Source organism: Cannabis sativa, chromosome 1, assembly GCF_029168945.1.
Source record: "Cannabis sativa cultivar Pink pepper isolate KNU-18-1 chromosome 1, ASM2916894v1, whole genome shotgun sequence".
Taxonomy (NCBI): Eukaryota; Viridiplantae; Streptophyta; class Magnoliopsida; order Rosales; family Cannabaceae; genus Cannabis; species Cannabis sativa.
Genome location: NC_083601.1, coordinates 70,605,130 through 70,614,396, shown reverse-complemented (window position 1 = coordinate 70,614,396; position 9,267 = coordinate 70,605,130).

Sequence of the window (9,267 nt, the reverse complement as noted above, 5' to 3'; positions counted from 1 at the left end):
TATGTTGATTAACACCCTATATATGAACTTTCTAAAACGATGAAAAAAACACATATAAAGTTTACTAAACCTTACATTGGGTGCAGTGGAATATAATGACTCCTTCCGTTCAGATATCTAGCCCTTGATTCCTTTCTGTAGCAGAGCATTATCAATATCTGAACCTGGATCTCTTTCTCTGATTCTTTAGTGCTGAAACTCCTTCTTGCTGAAAGTCTTTCTTCACGATCTTCCTCACTATGATTGAGGTATCACTTGCTGTGTGTGGGCACTATTCTCACACTAAGAATTTCGAAATTCAAGAGGGAAGAGAGAGAAGAAGTTGCATCTAAAGATAAGGAGAGAGAAAGGCTCAGTTTTTTTTTCTGAATGAAAAAGTAGAAAATTTAAGTGTAATTTTCCTGAAGCCTTCACTATCTATTTATAGCATTCCACTAGGGTTAGGTTTGAATTATTTGGCATTAAAATAATGAAAATATCATTTTAAATTCCCTACAAAAGTGGCCGGCCCTATACAAGTGGATTTGGGCCTCACTTTTTGCAATTTTGCAGTTTTATCTTTTCTGCATCTGATTTTCTCAAAAATGCCAATTTTCAAATTCAACCATTTAAATGCCAATTCTAACTATTTAATAACTATAAATAATTACTAAATAATATTGTCATTTATCATATTTATTAATTGAACCATACAAAGTATCATAATTAACAAATATGCCCCTAAAACTCTTTCTTTACAATTTCTCCCTTACTTAGTGATAAATTCACAAATAGACATAGTCTAATTTGAGAATTATAATTGATTAATCAAAACCAATTACATGAGTCTTACAAGCAATATTATCTCAACTAGTGCGGGGACCATGGCTCTATATAACCGAGCTTCCAATAAGTAGATCAAGAATTTATAACCTAAATTCACTAACTTATTAATTCTTCGTTGAATCCACGCATAGAACTTAGAATTGTACTCTCAGTATATAGAATGCTCTATATGTTCCACCATATTGACACATCATTAGTTATCCATTGTTATAATCCTAATTTGATCGATGATCCTCTATATGAATGATCTACACTGTAAAGGGATTAGATTATCGTTACACCCCACAATGTATTTAATCCTTAAAACACTTAACCCCGTATAAATGATATTTCAGCTTACGTGAAATGAGATCTCCACCATTTATTTTCGTTTGGTCAAGCTCGAAGGAGATCATCCTTTACTTACTATTCGCCAGAGAGAAGCTACAGATTCCATGTTTATGTTAGCACTCCCACTCAATTGAACTACCGTGTTCCCAAAATGTACGTATCACCCTGACCTAAAAGTAGGCTTAACTAACAAATCAAAGAACAAAAATAGCCTCCTGAGATTGAGCCTAATCATAACAGGATTAAGATCTTTTGATCTAGGATCAACTAGGCGATATTGACTTGAATAGATGTTACGGTAAGTTTAATAAATCTAAGTCAAAGTTCAATATCGGTCCCTTCCAATGCATACTCCATGCATCCAACCTGAGCTTTACTTTAACCAATGCTTTGGAAAGAACATAGCATTTCTCCAAATGCAAGTAAACTCTGTTGTAGATTATCATATCAGTATAACCCTATGTCTGATAAATCTAGGAAACTTTATTCACATAGTCATGTTTACTTTCCAATGTGTTGACGACACAATAAACAGGATCAAGTATGTGAAAAGGGTTTTAGATGAATTATACATTATGTACATATAATCATGAAATAAATCATGTGAACCATGCAACATTAAATGTTATTTCTGATCTATATTAATAAGTAAATCTGATTATATTGAAATGAGTTTTATTTAGGGCATAAAACCCAACAGGATTGCCTGGGACAACTGGACAATATGACTCTGTGTGGGTCATAGTTGACAGGTTTACAAAGTCAACACACTTCATACCCATTCGGACGGACTTCTCCATTGATCAGTATGCTGAATTATAAGTTAGAGAAATTGTTCGTCTTCAGGGTGTCTCAAAGTCCATTGTTTTGGATAGAGATCCAAAATTCACATCAAGATTCTGGGAGAGTCTTCATTGAGCCATGGGTACTCAGTTGAAGTTCAGCATAGCATTTCATCCTCAGACGAATAGACGGTCGGAGAGGACTATTTAGATCTTAAAAGACATGTTGCGGGCATGTGTGCTTTACTTTGAAGGATCATGGGTAAAGTACCTTCCCCTGATCGAGTTCTTGTACAATAACAACTATCAGGCAACAATCGGGATGGCCCCTTATGAAATTTTGTATGGAAGAAAGTGTAGATCACCTATTCATTGGGATGAAGTGGGTGAAAGGAAGTTCTTAGGTCCCGAGGTTGTTCAGAGAACAAGTGAGGCAGTTGATAAAATCTGAGTGCGAATGCTTGCGGCTCAAAGCAGACCTAAGAGTTATGGAGATCCAAAGTGACCAGATATTGAATTTTAGGTCGGGGACATGGTATTTCTCTGAATATCACCGATGAAAGGCACTAAACGTTTTGGTAAGAAAGGGAAAACTTAGCCCGAGGTTCTTTAGACCTTTTGAAATCCATCAAAGGTTAGGGAAAGTAGCGTATAGGTCGGCTATGCCCCCAGTGCTGGTAGCTGTACATGATGTGTTCCATGTTTCAATGCCTCAGATGTAAGTTTTAGATTCGTCCCATATTCTGAGTTATGAAGCATACGAACTTCAGCCAGATTTATCATACCAGGAACAACCGGTGCAAGTACTTGACAGAAGGAACAAGGTCTTCAGAACAAGAAAATTTCACTGGTAAAGGTATTATGGAGGAACAGGAAAGTTGAAGAGGCAACCTTGGAACTCGAGACGGATATGCAGCAGAAATATCCGGAGTTGTTCAAGTAAATTTCGGGACGAAATTTCTATAAGGAGGGGGTAATTGTAATACCCTAAGAATAAGAAAATTAATTAGCAAACCCTAACTAGTTAAATGTGTATTATTGTTGAATTATATTATTATATATTTTATTATATGTGAATTAATATGGTGTATGACAAGTTAAGATCCCGTTGGTGAGCCATGGGCGTTTTCGTAATTTTTACCCAGGAAGGGTAAAACAGTGAATTTAATTAAATGACGTGCTATTGGACTATATTATTATATAGTGTACTTTTTGTGTCCTTTTTTAGGTGTTTTTTGACAAGTCGACGCGGTATAGTCACAATTAGGAATTTTGCGCCGAACCGGGTTCGGGGCCAAAATTAATTTTCGAGATTATTTATTGGCATTTTATTAATGTGTGATAAATCTAAAAATTAATTGAATTGGGTGTTATGTCAGAATGATATTTTTACCCTTGCTTGCTGCCTATGCTTTATTATGGCCCCATAGGCATTATTGTCTTTTTGACCCTTTATTTTATCTACAACAAAAAAGAAATTTTAAATGAAGTAAATGCATTTTTTTCAGTTTGTTTCTCAGCCCCCAAAATGATTCGCGTCTCTCTCTTTATCCATCTTTATCAACTTGTGAATTTGTGGAGAAATAGCTTGTGTTCAACTTGATTTTGTGACTTCTTTGGAGCTTGAATAGTTGAAGATTTGGAGGTAGTTTTCTTACTATTTTAATTTGAAATTGTTGCTAAAATGGAAGTGGATAAATAGGTCTTTGAGCTTTGAATGTTCTTGAGATGCATGTATGTTGATATTAGTGTAATTTGTAATACTTAATGCTTGATTGCGTTAAAGATTTATGTAAGATGCTTTATGCTGTGTTTTGAGAGGAATTTTGAGTTTAGATTGGTTCTCTTTTTAATTTGTGCAACTCTGAATTTATAGTTGAGTTTTGTTCTTGTGTTTAAGCTCTTGAAGATGGGATTTGGTGAATTTTGCTCAATGTTTGGGGCCTAGTTTTTGTGTTGTTAAATCTGAATTTAGATGGTCTATATTGTTGGATTTTGATGCATGAAATTTGTAGGTTAACTCTCTATTATGTTGATAATTATTTTTGGAAATGATTTTGGGATTTATGCATGTTTGGGGTGAATTTCAGTGAGTTTTGATGCATTTTTCGAAGCTGAAAACTGGGTTTTCTGGGTTTTTAAACCCAATGGTCGCGACTATCATAGGTCTGGTTGTGACCATGATAATGGCAATTTATTATTTTTTTTTTTGCTTTCGCCAAACCTTTTGACTCGGGACTACGTTTGAGACGTTCTTTATATTGTTCGAAAGCTCGTTCCGAGCTCTATGTGATTATCTGTAATTTGAATGCAAAATTTATAAGTTGTGGAAATGGATTCAGGGATTAATCCTATACTTACAAATCCCAAAAATTATGACTAAGATTAGCGGCACTTTGTCAGGAGCACCCAGGGATTTGGAATCTCCATGTTTGCGGGACATCAGGTATGATAGTAGTTAGCACGTAAAGAATGCAAGGTGGCGCCTATATTGAAAATTATATATGTTGATATTTGGAAACTAGGATTAGGATTATCACCCTAACATGAGCGGTTTAATGGTCTAGGATTATTTCCCTAGTGATTATTAATGTGAATGTGCTATGCCATGTTATATATATGCGTTCAAGGCATAATCAGGTTGGACTCGGTAACTAGAACTGAGATAAACCATTCTAAGGCCTTATTGTAAATAGACGTGTGAGCGTAACACGTAGGTTTATGCCACATAGAGATAAATAGGCGTGTGAGTGTAACACGCGGGTCTGTGTCATACAGACAGATATGAAATGGCATTAATATTTATGTGATGTGTTAATGATGATTATTGATAATTATATTGTCTTGCTGGTCTTGACTCACGGGTGCTCTACTGTGCAGGATAGGATAAGTCTGTCTCTCATCAGCCATAAGTGCTAAAGCTGGGCGATGTATGTACATGTTCGGGCCACACGAGACCAAGCGGGTTGCGGTCTACCAGTGATGTGCTTTTGTAACTCTGATTTTGTCGCTTAGGTCGACTAGTGGAAAGGACAGGTAATATTTTATAAAATATTTTGGGATCCCAAAACATGTCATTTTGGTTGTAAAGTTAAAGTTATTACAAGTTTTATTTTCATTCTGTTTTCGTTTAATGTTTAAATTTTCCCGCGGTTATCTTACTAGTAATTCCGTTTAAAGGATTAACATTTCTTAATCACCTCAAGTAGCATGCCTAATTGTTAGGGCGTTACAGTTATGCCCAAAAGAGGTACGTGAAGGAAATGAAAAATGTGCAGTCAGTATTTGCTCCAGAACCTTCCATGAAGGTAAAAACTAAAGAACCTCCAATTATATCTTCAGAGGAAGATGAGAAGAACATGAGGTACCCTCACGTCGATCCATTAGTGATTACTATCCAACTCGCCAATAAAAGGATAAAGAGGGTGTTGATAGATAACGGGTGTTCAGTGAAACAGGGAAACATTGATGAAGATGCGGCTCGAAAAGGCAAAATTGAGGCCTTGCATGGTAAATCTATGCAGATTCACTGGCGAAAGTATCGCCTGTCAAGGTATAATTGAACTCGCATTAACCTTGGGTGAGGCACCTCTATCCGCCACAATTATGCAAGATTTTCTGGTTGTCGACCTGCCATCAACTTACAATATATTACTGGGTCATGCAGCATTGATCGTACTGGGGGAAGTTAGTTCGATCAAGCATTTATCCCTAAAATTTCAAAGTCTAGAGGGTGTGGGAGTAGTGCGAGGCAATCAGATGTTAGCTCGCGATTGCTATCGCATAGAGCTACAACACAGAAAAGATGGTCATAGTTAATGGCAGTATTGATAGAGAAGAGCAAAAAGAAGTATGAAGATCTTGATCCTCGAATTCAAGATGAAAGAAACTTATTTGAACCAATTAAAGAATTGGAATAAGTTTTTATACCCAAAATTCAGCTACTATTTCAGAGGAGGACACGTGTCAAACTAGGAAGAATGTGAATCAATAAAATGTAATGGTAATTATATTTGAAAATGGAATAACTCATTAATACAGGATTGACAGAGTATATTTACAACTTGCTGACTGAAAGGTCTTACGTGAGATAAAGATATACAAACTGTTGTCTTGCGCATTAATGAGAAACCATATGACATGAGATGAGCAAAATGAGGCATCAACCTCGTTACGCATGAAGAGACGTAAGCAAGATATAATGACTGCTAAGACACTTAGCGTATAATACACAGTATACAAACTAAGTATAACAGTCGGGTAAACCCAAACAATTGATAAAGAGGCGTCCATCTCATTATATGAAGGCACGCTCGTGGTACCTTCACTAATCAGCTCCAGACATCTTTCAATGGGATTCACAGCTCCGTCGAGTCAGTTCTCTCAGATAGAAGCTGACATTCAAATGATGTTGGCTATTGAAGTTCACCTTGTTGCCAAGAACTGCAATTTTCATATGGAGCATTATGTCTTCAAGCACAGGAACGACGAGGCTTACATCATCAACCCTTCGAAAACATGTGAAAAGCTCCAGCTCTCTACCAAGGTTACTGATGCTATGTTCCCATCAAGACATCCCAGAATGTTACGATTTATTACGTATTTAATACACATTTATATTGACCTGGTATAAGCGGACCCATTATAGCTGTGTGATTTTCAAATGTTAACCACATTTATTTTACTTGGTATGATATCAAACCCCACAATTTCAGGGGATAATTATTATAAGATATCAGTCAACTATTTAATTAACTGCCCTATGATATAATTATAAATAGAGGCATGTTGTATTGAAAAGGGGGCGAATATTTCATAAGAGAAGACAGTCCTAGAGCTATACCAGAAATCTAATAAGATTGACTCGTGAACTATGAAGAATTTTAACTGTAAAACCACGTAAAAACCTTTGTGTTCATATCTTTCTTTTTCTGCTATTATTTTTTGTGAAAATCTATCACTGTCTAGGCTCAAATACAGTTAACAAAAATTGGCATTAACAACTAAGTATATTTCTAACTCTTCTCTGTCTTGGGGTTTTGAGAGTACAGGAGGTTTTGCAAGTTGTCTTTTTATTTCTTGAAAGGCATTCTCGCATTCCTCTGTCGATTCAAATTTCTTATTACGTTGAACGATGTTGAAGAAAGGAACACACTTATTTGTTAACTTTGAAACAAATCTATTGAGTGGGGCTATCCGACCATTTAAGCTTTGGACTTCTTTAGTTTTTGTTGGTGATTTCATATCGAGAAGGGCTTGAATTTTCTTAGGATTGGCTTCAATACCTTGAGCATTAACAATATAACCAAAACACTTACCCGAGCTGACTCCAAAGGAGCACTTTAAGGGATTGAGTTTCATGTTGTATTTTCTGATGATTTTTAAGCATTCTCCATGTCATATATATGCTCTCGAGCCTTCCTAGATTTGATGAGCATGTCATCGACGTTTACTTCCATGTTTTGTCCAATTTGGTCTTTAAAAATTTAATTCACAAACCTTTGATAGGTAGCACCAGCATTCTTTAGACAAAACAACATGGCTTTATAACAATACAGACCCATATCTATTCAGAAACGTGTATGTTCTTGCTCTGGTGGATGCATTCTAGTTTGACTATACCCCGAATAGGCATCCATAAAGCTTAGGATTTCGTGCCTGGTTGTTGCATCCACAAGTTGATCTATTCTTGGAAGTAGAAAACAGTCTTTGGGGCACGCCTTGTTGAGATTAGTAAAATTAACACATACTTGCCATTTTTTGTTGGGCTTAGGTACCAGTAAGGGGTTAGCTACCGAAGCTTGATAGAAAGCTTCAATCATGAACTTGTTATTGCGTAGTTTTTCTACCTCTTCTTTTAATGTCTGTGCCCGTTCTTTGTCTAATAATCTTGTTTTTTGTTGAACGAGATAGAAGTAAGGATCAATGTTTAGGATGTGAGATATTATAGAAGGATTGATACCGACCATGTCTTCGCGCGACCAGGCAAGGTTTGCTCTTAGAAATCTTATTAAAGCTTATTTTACTTCAAGCAACGAACCTTTGCCAATTTAAAGTTTCCTGGTCGGGACATTTGGGTCGATTTCTATCTCTTCCAATTCTTCTACTAGGCAAACATTTGTATTTGGTTCCCCAAGTTGGGGATCCACATCCTTGTCCCGGCCTTGAATGACTTCCTATTGGGCAATACTTTTCCCCTTGTCCGAACTCTGGCTGGAGGAATTTTCTTTTTTGGCCTTGGTCAGGGAAAGGTTATAGCACTCCCGTGCAATTTGTTGATTCCCTTTTAGGCACCCTACCCCATTATTTGTTAGGAACTTGATGCACGAATTGAAAATTGATTTGATAGCTTTCGGGTCATATAAGGCTTGTCGGCCTAAAATGACGTTTAAAGCTGATGGGACATCAATTATCAAAAATTGTGCCATCACAGTTGTGCTCTTCGGAGCTTCTCTAATAGTGAGGGATAGACAAATTTTCCCCAAATGTGCAACACTCTGGCCAGAGAAACCATACACCGGTTTGGCACAGGGGATTAGATCTTTGAGTTGGAGTCCCATCTTCTCATATGGTGTCTTAAACAGAATATTTGCAGAGGCTCCATTGTCTATCATGGTCCAGGCCACTGTTTTATTTTCTATCTGTACTTCCACGACCAAGGGATCGTTGTGTGGGAAGCGAATGTGGACAACATCTGCTTCAGTGAAAGTTATAGTGGGTTCCCCTACCAGTGGAATTTTTGGCTTTCTCTCCTCTATGACCAAAACTACTTCCTTTTGCTCATAGTGTAAGGTTCGGGCATACCTTTCTCGAGCTTTGCCCGAGTGTCCAGCTACATGTGGGCCCCCAATAATGACTTGTAAATGCCCGTCAACTGGTGGAGGCATTAGTAGATCTTGATTATTGTCTGCTTGGGCAGCTCATTGATTCTGATTTGCGTTGACGTACTTCTATAGTGCAGGTTATTCTTTCTGATTATGAATTCAATTTCCTGCTTCAAGTTGTTGCACTCATTCGTTCCGTGGCCGTAGTCTCCATGAAGACAACAAAACTTGGACGTGTCTCTCTTACTTATGTCCTTCTTCATGGGGGCAGGTTTTTTGTATGGGACCATAAACTGAGTTGCCGTGTAGATTGTCTCTATGTCGTCAGTTAGGACAGAGAAGGCAGTGAACCTGGAGGCATTTTCTCTAGGGGTGCGTTCTACTTTTCCTGTGAACTTTCCCTTCTTTCCGTTGCCTTGCCTGCCATTGTTATTAGATCTTTTTCCACCTGGAGTTGAGCTACAAGGATATTGTGGGCTCTGAGCAGGTGCTCCCACCGCGGGGAC